A 12,216-nucleotide genomic window follows, 5' to 3' on the forward strand; every position below is an offset into this window, starting at 1 on the left:
ATTAATATTTGCATTTCCAGTTTCCCAGAAGCAGCTAACGAATGAGAGAAAATGACTGGAGTCACACTTGGCAATGTTCTGGAGTAAACCTAAATGATCCATATGGGGAAAAGGCTCATTAGGTTTGCCTCATTACGTGCTTTTAAATTGCTGTATTGATGGTAGCACACCCGGAGGACATATAGTTTGTATGTGAAAAAGATTCCTGAAGCTCTATAGTACAGAAACATTCATATTATATTATTCATATTGGGTTACTGGTGGTTAAGACTAACCCAGAATCCAAAAGGGTTAAAATTGCAAATTACATTTGAATGTTTTTTACTATATTTTAGAGGTTAACTTCTTACCTAAAGTTTCATGCCTTTTTTAATTCCAAAATAACGTATCGATCTCTTTGCGCTGAGGATTGAAATAGGAGATGCTGATGTCCAAGCTGTAAAATAACTATAATTTTGAGATTATGAAAAAACTAAAAAAGGTCTTGTCGTTGGCAAACCATCCAACTGTTGAAAAATCGTACTTAGAACTATAAAAATGTATTTTACACAAATAACTAGGGCGAATTATTAAAGAATGTCTTTTATCCTCGCAACAATTTATCTTTTTTTCGTATATATTCCAGAAATGTCTTTCCCTCTGGTTTGAGGATATATTGTGAACAATGTGATTAATTTCCTCCATGGTAACTGATGTAATAAAATGAGTCAATTACCATCATCAGCAGCACAATGGCTCAAGCTGTTATTATTCTTTTTTCAGTGTTCCTGATAATGCTGGCAGAGCTTCAGAGCATCAGCAGGTGAGTCAATGAAATCGTATTAATAACGTGGAAACACAAAAGCTTTTCAGGCTTGTTCTCTAGGCTGTAATGCACAGCAGCATTAGCCTCTGTGCCTTCATAACAAAAATGTAAAGTCAAATCAGTGCCACTCCAGCCGTGGCCTCCGTTATTGAGTGCAGATTGGAAAAACAGCCTGCAGCCTCCCAGCTCAGCATCAGGGGGATTTATGCCGTTCATTTATCTGACGGGGGCGATTCATTTGGTGATGATCTACGATCCACCGCAACGAAACACACATATGCTTTTAAGGCATGTGTAATAAAGCTTTCATTATTAAGCAGGCACATTTTAAAGCAGTAATTAGTGAGTGCAGCCATAATTATCCCTGCTAATCTCATTTTAATATTTGTTTAAAATTGATTTATGAATCTTGTTTAGCACGAGATATGACTGCTAGTGGATTATTTATTCATACAGGGTTCATACTTTTCTTCATGAGCTCCCTAAAAGTTATTTTAAATTAGGAATTATTTCAATAATTTCTAAAGTTCACCCCGCACTCCGGTCAGAGTGCTGCCTATGGATGTCATGGAAACTGAGAAAGTGATTCACTCACCCAGCACACCACATACCTCCATCTGTCTGGTGAAAGTGACTGTGTGCACCCCCCTTCAGACGAGAGGGGGGGGGGGGGGCTGCTCTGATGCAAGCATGCACTCTAAATATACTACAATATACATCTGAGCGGTATGCACGTGTAACCCATGTGTACAGTGGAAACAAAAAGGGTCGCAAAAGTATGGAATTTGGGCAGTATCTCCCTAAAGGTGTATGAAGACGTTTTGTGACCCCTTCACATTATAAACCAACATGAAAGTTAGTGAAGCAATTTCAATGCATTTGACAGCTCTAAAATAAATAGTGCACCACAGTTTCTATGTTATTAGACTTCTGAATCACGCCCTATAGTATTTAGTTTGATATCCGCGGAGTGTCAGCTGCTGCGGCCAAAAGCTCTTCATATCAGACTTTAGAACAGTGTGGTTTTTAACCAACAGCTCAACTGAAAAATGGCACAACAACTCTGTTTGTCCATGTTTAGGCACCAATTGCCTAATATGCCGCACTTGCATGTATTAGCGTTATGTGTGCCAGGTCCAATTATAATAATTACCTCAATTTTATCAGTGTTTAGCTGCAGGTGGTTCAGAATCTGGGCCATCCAGTATTTGAGGTCAAGGATGCACTTCTTGAGTGTTTTCATTAAAAGTCCAATGAGTGTCATCAGGGGAGCTACAATAAATAGTTGTATGTCTTTTCATACCTACTACTATTTTACAAGCCTTATCTGAAAACACCATGCATTATTTATCCTTTGTCGAACAAGTATAATATAGAAGGCAGTGATGTGTCTTTAGTCTGCTCCGAGTAATAAAACTTATCTTAATAAAAGCTTTATTATAATTATTGCATGAGCTAAAGCAATTGAGCAGATCGTTCCTTGTAGCCATTTGTCATCTGTCTTTTAAAGGATTATTGTACGTATGAATGTTGCATGTTCAAACATTTAAAATACTGTAAACCAATTCAGAATTACACAAATGTTTTTGATTATTTCATTCAACTAAAGTAATTACAAAATAGCTTAGAAAGCAAGATTGAAAAGAGTACGTTTAGCGGCCATTTTGAGTAATCCTATGCCTTTCTTTTCTCGATACTGTGCGCAATAATAATAATCGATTTACAAAAGGAGAGTCAGCTGAGGGTGCTAACACATAAAGAGCCTAATAATCTGCTAATAAAAATATTTATACATTCCAGAGAACCTCATAGTGTCTCTCTTTCTCGGAAAAAAGCGATGGTTTATTTATCTGTAGTGTGGGGGGAGCATCCTATAATAGCTGAATGTTGTTTTCACTGGTTTTAACCATCTGTTCCCATAACTGACATCGTCATCAAAGTCACAAACATGGAGCGGATACACCTGATGCCAAGCGCAGAACAACACCATGTGTTCCACTAATTCACATAGAGCTAGCTCAAAACTGTCAGGAAAATATTGGCAGGCATTTGTTCAAGAAATAATGTTATCTTTAGGAAGGTTTTTGACTCTCCTATACTAGCTGTGCATGTTGATAATCTAGACACTTGACATCGTATTGTAATCGTAATTGCATCTGTAGCCATGAAAGAAACACAAATCTGTTAAGATTTCTACATTTATAACGATGATTGTGCAGAAACTCGCAATACCACTCATCATCTGTTGAAATAACATTCCAAAAAAGTCGAGTCTATTGGCAACAGGAGATATAAGCGAAGATGCCAGCTAGTTTTTCCTTCTCAGTGAAATACAGTAAAATAGAAGAGTTGAAACTAGCAATCGAGACCATGTTTAAAATGGTTACTGATGTTTTAAATCAAGTGAGAGGTTGGGTCTTTTTATTATAGAGTTACTTATAATCTGACTTCTTTTTACAACCAGTGCAAAGGCCATTAGAAGGAATGTCCATTCAACGCACTTCACTCCTAATACCCCAGGTAGCCACTTGGCTTTAACGCTCTGTAAAGCTAGTAAGGATGGCAGCTGGAAATGCCATACATTTTACATTAGGATAGAGCAGATAAACAAACTGGTGAATCCATTCCTCACATGTTTGTGTTTATGCTATGAGAAACCAAACTCTGAATCTATCCCAATGCAAACGTACATATGACTCAATAACTGTGTGGGGGAAGTCTTAGATCACAGTGCGGTATAGCGACATGTTACATTTGAGTGTGACTTTCACTTTGGTGCCATGATGGGAACCTGTTGCCATTGCCCATTGTCAGGATAGGACATAAGTTACCAAGAAGGTTGAACACTTCCTCACCTAATATCTCAAATATAAATTGGAGTAACTGGGAATATCAGCTGGGTATTTTAGCTTTCACTATGTTGCATCGGCTTTGGTATGAATTACATACTGTACGTCCACTTCTATTCCGTTTCATAGAGATCAAGGCTGCTTGCTGGGTATGAATGTGTGTATGCCTGGGGAGCTAGCACTGCATGGTTCTAAATCAAGGTGGAAAATACTGCTGAGAAACATACCTATTGATCGTATCTATTGACAGCTCTCACTCCTCATTAAGTCGCATCCATCAAAAAGTTTCCGGTTCCCCTGCTGACTGTTGGTGGAGCTTCACAGCGAGGAGCTTCAAAGTACCGTGGCCGACCTGCCGTGGGGGACCAGGATCCCTCGCACTGAAGCCATACTGGTTTTGTGAGTATATGTGTTTTTTTATTTATGAAACACATAGTAAACATAGCTGTGGTTGCACTGCAGGGAGATTCCACACTGCCCGCTGGAGCTAAACAACTTTTTAGACCGAGGGACAAATCATTCTGTACTGAGCGCACGTCCAATGCTGTGAGATTTCCACAGTGTGTTTTCTCTGTGTAATATCAGGCTCCAGTAGGTTTGTCATCCATCTCCTGATTTGTATTGAATAAAAACAAAGTTGGCATTTGGACAGCACGGGTAAACTTGATGCAAACCAACTGAGGAAATACGATTTCTTTCTCCCGAAGGAAATCAAAAGGTATGTCTGCAATATATCGGAATATAAGCGGGTTAGGGTTTGCCTCCTCTAAAGAATATAGGCACATTTGTTTTATTTAACTTCAACAACAAAAATCAGCATTTTGAAACAAATCGGAAATGTCCTTTATGTTTAGGGATAACTATGGTTAAAGGGGACCTATCATGCAAAATGATGTCTTTTATACATAAATATGTGTCCCCGGTGCGTCAGGGAACTCACGCAGCATCAGAAAATAAAACCCTCTCTCTTTTAAAAACGGGTGTACAACAAGCGGATACAGATTTCCATCCGAACTGACGTCAAATCGCCGGCGGACCCACAGAAAGTTGCTATCAGAAACAATGCCTTACGTGTTTTGGACGTCTTTCTTTACATTAGCAAGCCTCGCTAACACTCACAGCTAACCTTTACTGAAGAGCACATGTGTTTTAAAAAGCAGGAAATAAAAAAAGAACTCACCTTGTGATAAACCTGCAAGAGAAAAAGCATTTGAGCTCCATACTGTTTAAGAAATAATCCTTGACATGGTTTAAACAGGATGGCATTTTATCACAACCAAATTCAACTCCGGTAGAATTCTGATCAGGCATTAGCTCCGCCTCCTCTTATTAATATTTTTCAAGCTAAGGACCCAAAATCTGCGTTTCTCTAACAGGGCAGCAAAAGAGGGGTTTGAGCAATATGAGGCCTGGCTACAATGGTTGAACAGTTTGGTATTTTGAAAAAAAAACTTCACAGACATGCTTTGTATAGGTATGGCCCTACAATATATTTTTCAAATATAGCATGATAGGTCCACTTTAAGATAAGGACAAATTAAATAAATGAATGTTGAGTATGATGTGACATCATATAAAAGTATTTAGAGAAATAATGAATATTATGCTTTTCAAACAGTTTTTCCATGAGAAACAACTTATTAATGACAAATGATGAGTTTACAAAAGGACACATACAGTAGATTGTGAGTAATGATTATTTTGTGCCCTTACTTTCCTCATCTGGCTGTTTTCCACACTCTACATCACTCCTGCCTCTTCCTCCAACTTTTTCTCCACATCAACCTCTAAATTCTCCAACTTTCTCCCTCCCATGTGTTTGATGTAGAGGACCCTCTCTGTGCGCTCCAATCACTCGGCCATTGATTGTAAACGTCTCGCTCGCTCACTGCGCCCGGTCAGCATTTTTCAAAATGATCGGCTGCTCCTCTGGTCGTAGATCAAACACGGTGTGCCCCGCTGGCTCCAGACTCAAAATGGAGCTCATAAACAACTACAGTATGGATGAGCTTGGGGGCACTTTTGTTGCATTCATATCCCTTTTGGAAAGCAATCAATAACATTGTAATGTCAAATCAACTTTATTTATCCCAATATCGCAAAATTCCCTATGGGGCTTTTTCACACGAATAATGTTTTGACCTATCTCTCTGTCTCATGATAAATGTATATTCTAATGTTAAAGGTCCCCTATTATGCTCTTTTCAAAAATATATTATAGGTCTCAGATATATACAAAACATGTCTCTGAAGTGTTTGGTTCGAAATACCAAACAGATCATGCATTGTAGCATCCCATAAACCCCTCGGTTTTAGCCCTGTTCCAAAAGTACTGAATCTGTGTATGTAGCTTTAAATGCAAATGGGGTGCTGCTGGCCACGCCCCTCTGCAAGATGATTGGTTTACAAACACACAATGGTGCTCTTGGAGGAGATTCAGGTGATAAGGTGGGCGGGTGTTACCTTGGTTAGTTCTTGGCTAATGGTGGCACAATACCCCAAAAACATTATGACATCACAAAGTGGTGAAAATCTGATAAGCTCATTTCAGACAGGTTTTTATATAAATGGATCAGGACAAAAAGAGAGAGAATACATTTTTGTGAAACTTTCCAAATCTCTTAACACAGAAGGGACACATATTTATGTATAAAAGACATGAAAAAGTGTATTTTGCATAATAAGTTACCTTTACTGTAATATACAATATTATAACTTATTTCTTAGTTATCGAGGCTTCATTAATCACAACTGGCTTTGATTGTCAAATAAGGAGCATCTAGTCTATTTATTTCTTAAGGGATATGAATTTTACAGACAACACTAATGCTGCGTTCACACTGGACGCGATGCGAATATTCGCATCGCTCTAGTCGCTCGAGTTTCACCGCTGCTGCCAGCTGTGTTTACTCGCATCATTCAAACAAGACGCGCTGACTTGGGAGCTACAACCACAACAAAATGAACATATTTTACCGTGATTAAATTGTAACACACGTTTCTAAATGATGCCGACGTAACAACATACTGATACCGGTTAGTAAAAACCATGAATTAATGCTTTGACAAGTCTGCAGACAGACAGCAGGCGAAAAACCTTTTAAAATGCTTGTTTTCTGAATGGAGATTGGGTCGACCAGGCTAAGCTAACGTTGTATATGCTCACTCCACACTCATAACAACGGCCTACAGACATAAATAAACCAGCAACTGTATTCGCCATGACACAGACAGTCTGTGGTTTGTACTTGTTTAACTTTTGTCTAGTTTCTGAACAGATATGAGGAGCTGTGAGCTCTGTGTGCTAACTGCTAACAGCTAATGGCTGATGTTTTCTGGTTGAACGTCAGTGGCAGGCTGAGATCCTCACCTCTGATTGGCTTCCGCGAGAACGCGTCACGTGAATTTGACGCTCGAGTTGAAAAAATTGAACTCTCGCGTTTGACGCGGCCGCTTTCAATCGCCTCAATCGCGTGATTCGCGCCGCGTCCACCGCTTCATGCGCGCCCTCGGAGCGAATTCGCGTCTGATCGCGTCTCTGCATTAACTTTACATGTAATCGCGCCGCCCCCAAACGTCGCATCGCGTCCGGTATGAACATAGCATAAGGTCACATCCTCAGTATTTTAAGACTGCAACTCAAGATCTTTCCAATAATAACTTTCACAATTACTTTTACCATGGGAAAGCAAGCTCTTTGGTTGAGTTTCCACTTAGAAACATAGTAATTATGTCCAGGGGTTTTATTGTGAAAGGCAAGAGAGGGACAATTTTTTTCCCCACAATCTTGTTAATGTTATGTTTTGCTTGGGGTTTTTTGTTGTTGTGTTTTACTTGTTGTTTGCTCCTTTTGCTCCTCACTACTCTGTCTTTCCGTCTCTGCAGGGCTGGTGTGTGACAGGGGGGCGTGGCTGGTTTACTCCTGGCTGCAGATGAGGCACACCTGTCCTCACTCACATGATCAACCTGCTCTTTAAGAGCCTGGCCCTCACCTCACTTCTCTGCTAGAGAGAATTAAATGCTGTTCCGCGGTCCGGAGTGCCTTTCTGCAGCCTGGAGTCTGTTGTTGTTTCACTTCGCAGTTTGTTTAGGAGTTCTTTTTGAGTTTTTGTCGGGAACGTTTTCCCGCAGCTTCGTTTTTGGACTTACTACGGCCAGCCAGCTCCCTGTCGTCCGTACCTGCCTTGGACTACCTTTGTTTATTAAACACGTTGAAACTTTATTTTTGTCAGTCTCTGCTTTGGGGTCCAAGTAGTATCCAAACGTCACAGTTAAAGTATGCATGGTTTTGTTATTGATTTCTATGATTATTTAGGCATGTGAAAAAAATCTTGTTTTGTAAGTACGACTCAGTATTTCAAAAAGTCTAGCTACATCCCTGACAACACAATAAAAAATCTGACTTTGACGGATTTCTTTGTCCATTCAAAAGTAAAAAGGAGTTTGGACATACCGTGTTTGGAAATGACAAACACTTTGAAAAAAGAAGCCATAACAAAACAAGGTTTGAGGCTGCAAATTACTTTCCTATCCCCTCCATACATCCATGTGGTAGCAGCATTAAATGAATAGCTCTGATTGAAGGACACAGCTTGCAAGATACATTTTATAACATCAGGGCTCTTCTTGGTGAGTTTACTTCGGGGAATGAAAGATTACTTTTTTCCAATAACACAAAAATGCTTTACTACCTATTCCATGCAGAGAGGAACTACTGAACAGCATAACAACATGCTCAATTTCCCTCATACCGTGTGAATCCTGAGCGAAAACCTTCAGCCTGAAATAGCTGCTCTCTCCTCTGAACCTACACATGTTCCATCTCTGCCTCTCAGTATCAAGGGAAGCATAGTGCTAACTCATACCACACAATACAATACACAAGGAGAGCTGGTATGCAAGGAGACCTATTTTAAGCTGAGAAGATATAGAAAAAAAGGAACCCAAGGACTAAACAAGGTCAATTCTAAATTAATTCATTATGTCCTCTTTTTTCTTCATTTTTACTTTAGGATGTTATGTTTAAACCAAAATGACGTTGATTTGGGGCCTGAGTGCACAGTAATGGCCCCAGGAGATCAGAAAAGAACCAGACTTTCCATTCTGCTTTGCACTTTTCTCTCTTTGTGGAAATGGGCTTCAGACTTGTATTTATCTGCCTCAGAAATGCTTTTAGACTAAACATTAAGAGTGAACATCAGGGCCAAAATAATACACACTTTTCTTACATACAGTAATTCCTCTTTGACCCGCTCCCATCTCTGCGCGGGCGAACAAAACCATTTATGGCTTCCATCTGTCCTTTCGTGCTTTGTGAGTTCAGACAAAAGCTGTGAGAGATACTCCACTGGCCTCCTACACATTTTCACCCAAAAAACTGCAAATTATGAGCAAACTGAATGTCATCATCGGTGTTGCAAATAAGTAAACACTTAGATCAATAATCCCGTACGTCATAACTAGATTAATGCAATTTCTACACAGTGGAGGCTCTGTACTCAGGCTATAAATATCTATAATTTTGAGCTGTTTTGCTGCAAATTAGCTATTTGGATAGAGATGGGTACATATCTTTTTGACGCTGTAGGTCTCTTCCTGGAAAAGAAAACAATTCCCTTTTTCTGACAGGGAAACCTCAAAAGCATTCATTAAATCCTAGATTAGCTCATATAACATTCTTTTGGCTATTTTGACACCTGTTATTCCACCAATCAGTTGCCCTTTCTTTACAAGGAAAGACTGAAGCATATCTATACAACTTCTTTATTGACGCAGTAACTACATGCACATAAGGATATATTAAAACACTAATAATATACGAGTGAAATGTCAATGACTGAAGTGGATTCATTGACCCATCATCACTTCTACTGTTCTGACCAGATAACCTTTAAAGATTGCATTTAAATCCATAGAATAAGCACCTAATGGTTCATTAAGTCATTACCACTGGCGTCACACTTCTGATAATCAGTAAACCATCACCTTTTTCATAGATTCATTTGCTTTACACCTCACTGGGCAGAAATGAGCCTCAGTAAAGCCGTCAAACTTGAAATTGGTTCAATAAAGTTTTGGAAGAAACAAGGAAAGAGATAAAGATGGTCATAATTGACTTATCTGTGCGTTTATTTCAGATTGGAATCATTGAGGGATATGTGAAAATGTTTACCGACCAACGCATCAAAACATTTGTGAAAGGAGGAGTTACAAATCCAAGGTTTTTTCTCTCAAAATAACACAAATAATCATTTCTGATGCTGTGTGTTGGTGATCACAGACACAGGCATTACAAGTAATCCTCTGTATTTGTTTAATCCCTCACTGCCGATGTGCAAATGAAATATTTACAAAGACAGAATTGTCTCTAAGCTCAATTGTGAAGGAAAGATAGGATCTAGTTTGAGTATTACAGTTGTTCACGATTGCTAACACACATGTTTTTTTTAATTGCTCAGTTTCTCAGAACACTAAACACAATTCACAAAACCAAACACCCAAAGTGCAAAACACCTCATGTCTCCTGCTAAGTGAAGAACTACACTCAAAACTACATAAACACTTACCAAATGCAAACGTTTGCACCAAATATAACACACTTCATTCATAATACTAGATGGTTTGACCAGCCAACTACACACTGCTGAGCATAATCTAAAGCACTTTCATCTTTTATGGGCTAGCTCTGTACATAGAGGTGTCTGCAGAGAAAGATTGCTTGAGTTTACAGAAATACATTAAATGAAGAAATACAAATGAGTTGTTGAAAAAAATCACATTTTATTCAAAAGTCACATTGTGCAACATGCATCTCAGCACATAGTTACAATTCGTCGGATCTCTCTAAGTGTGATGTATTGTTTGCCAAAACCCAGTTTGTAACTGCTGCTTCCTGTGCCTCATTGGAAATCCTTAGCCTTCCACCTGCAGCTCTTTGTTTCTCAGTCCTTCAGATAAACAACAAAGATATAGTGGTTGGTCAGTGTCTGTGTTGCATAAAAGTAAGTTTACCACAATATTGTGCAGGATTTTTGTACAGTTATAGTATGCAACATGCCAACAATTCAATTACAGTAATGAAGTAAATACGTTTCACACAACAGAGATGAGCACTAATATATCATGAATTATGCAGAGCTAAAAACTGGTAACTAACCTGTTTTCAAATCTAAGTGTCCGGATTACAGGGGCAACAGTAAATCGGCTTAGATTAGGCTGAACCCTGTGCCCAGCCTCTCTCATCGTCACACCATGGTTGATAACATTTCATTTCATTAGAGAGTATTCTTCTTTGTCCACGTCCTCTCCCTCCAGCTCTACCTCTCATTCTTCCTCCTCTCACTCTCACCCCACCTCTTCCTCTCACCCCACCTCTTCCTCCTCCTCTCACTCTCAGTCCAGCTCTTCCACTTCCTCTGGCTCTTGCTTCCATGTTGGCTTCCATTGTTGCTGTAAGAAAGTACTCACCTGTGGTCTTTTTATAGTGCTAACATCTTGATTGATGAGCCAACAATTATGCTACCAGGTGTTTGGTCAGGTGGAACCATAGACTGTATATATAACGTGTGTCTTGATCATTGGTCCATGTGTGAGGCATTTTGAATATCAGTGTTTTAAACCTGCTAACACGTGACTTTATGTCAGATTCCTGTGTCTTACGTGGAGAAACGTGTGTAGTGGTTTGCAAAAAGTGCCGTGTTGATTTGCAAATTGTGTGAAAAGCTGAAAACATGTTTAGAGTTTTGGAGATTTGAGCCGATTTTTTGCTCTTTGAGTGTCAGTTAATGTAGCATTTTAGTGTGTTAGCAATCGAAAAAAAATGTAATGTGATGGTGTATTGATTTCTCAGGTAAGATTTTCTTGAGCTTGCTTCTCTGCAACAGGGGTCAGAGTCGAGAGATGTTTGCCAATGCAGAGCCTGAACTGGGTTTGTTTGGATTATTACAGCAGAGATCAAGAGCCTAAGCAGAAAGAAGTATACTCTACGGCAGGGGTAGCCAACACGGTGCCCGCAGGGGCAACGTGAGTCGCCCGCGGGGCATGTTCTAAAAATAGCTCGCCAAGCAAATCCAAAATAAAAAAATACACAAAACGAAAAAGCCAATTCTGACCAATCATGTTCTTGCTTGATTTGCGGGACCAGCGTTGCAGTCGGGAAGAAAAGCAATGTGGAGCGGCAGCTCACCGCTTCATAAGGAGTTTGACCGTGATTTTCCTTCTGGCAGAATCTACACAACACATCAGCCCCATTGAACACAGCCCAGTCATGTCAGCCTATACAGCACATGAGGGGCACATTTTTACTCTGTGTGTGTTGCAACTTGCATATATATTTATTGCACTTGACGCACACATAGCGTAATTTCCCCTGGGGACAGGGGGGACATGTCCCCCCCCACTTTACAAATATGTTTTTTTTTTTTTTTTTACGCAAGCCATCATCACCACGGAGGAGCACACAGCCTCTATGAGTGAGTGAGTGAGAGTGAGAGAGCGAGAGCGAGAGCGAGAGAGGGAGAGCACCTTTATCTATTTAATATAGATAAAGTAAGAAATCATTCC

At 39.6% G+C, this 12,216-nt stretch overlaps 1 long non-coding RNA gene across 1 annotated transcript in view; it reads left to right on the plus strand.

The window, feature by feature from the left end:
- Positions 1-7,832, plus strand: part of LOC307026217 — a 39,590-nt gene extending 31,758 nt beyond the window's left edge. The window contains exons 3-5 of the long non-coding RNA XR_013804358.1: positions 763-802; positions 3,905-4,053; positions 7,540-7,832. This is a non-coding gene — a long non-coding RNA (uncharacterized lncRNA). The remainder of the gene's footprint in view (positions 1-762; positions 803-3,904; positions 4,054-7,539) is intronic.
- Positions 7,833-12,216: the final 4,384 nt, after the last annotated feature.

This window comes from Notothenia rossii (genome assembly GCF_949606895.1).
Source record: "Notothenia rossii genome assembly, chromosome: 12".
NCBI lineage: Eukaryota > Metazoa > Chordata > Actinopteri > Perciformes > Nototheniidae > Notothenia > Notothenia rossii.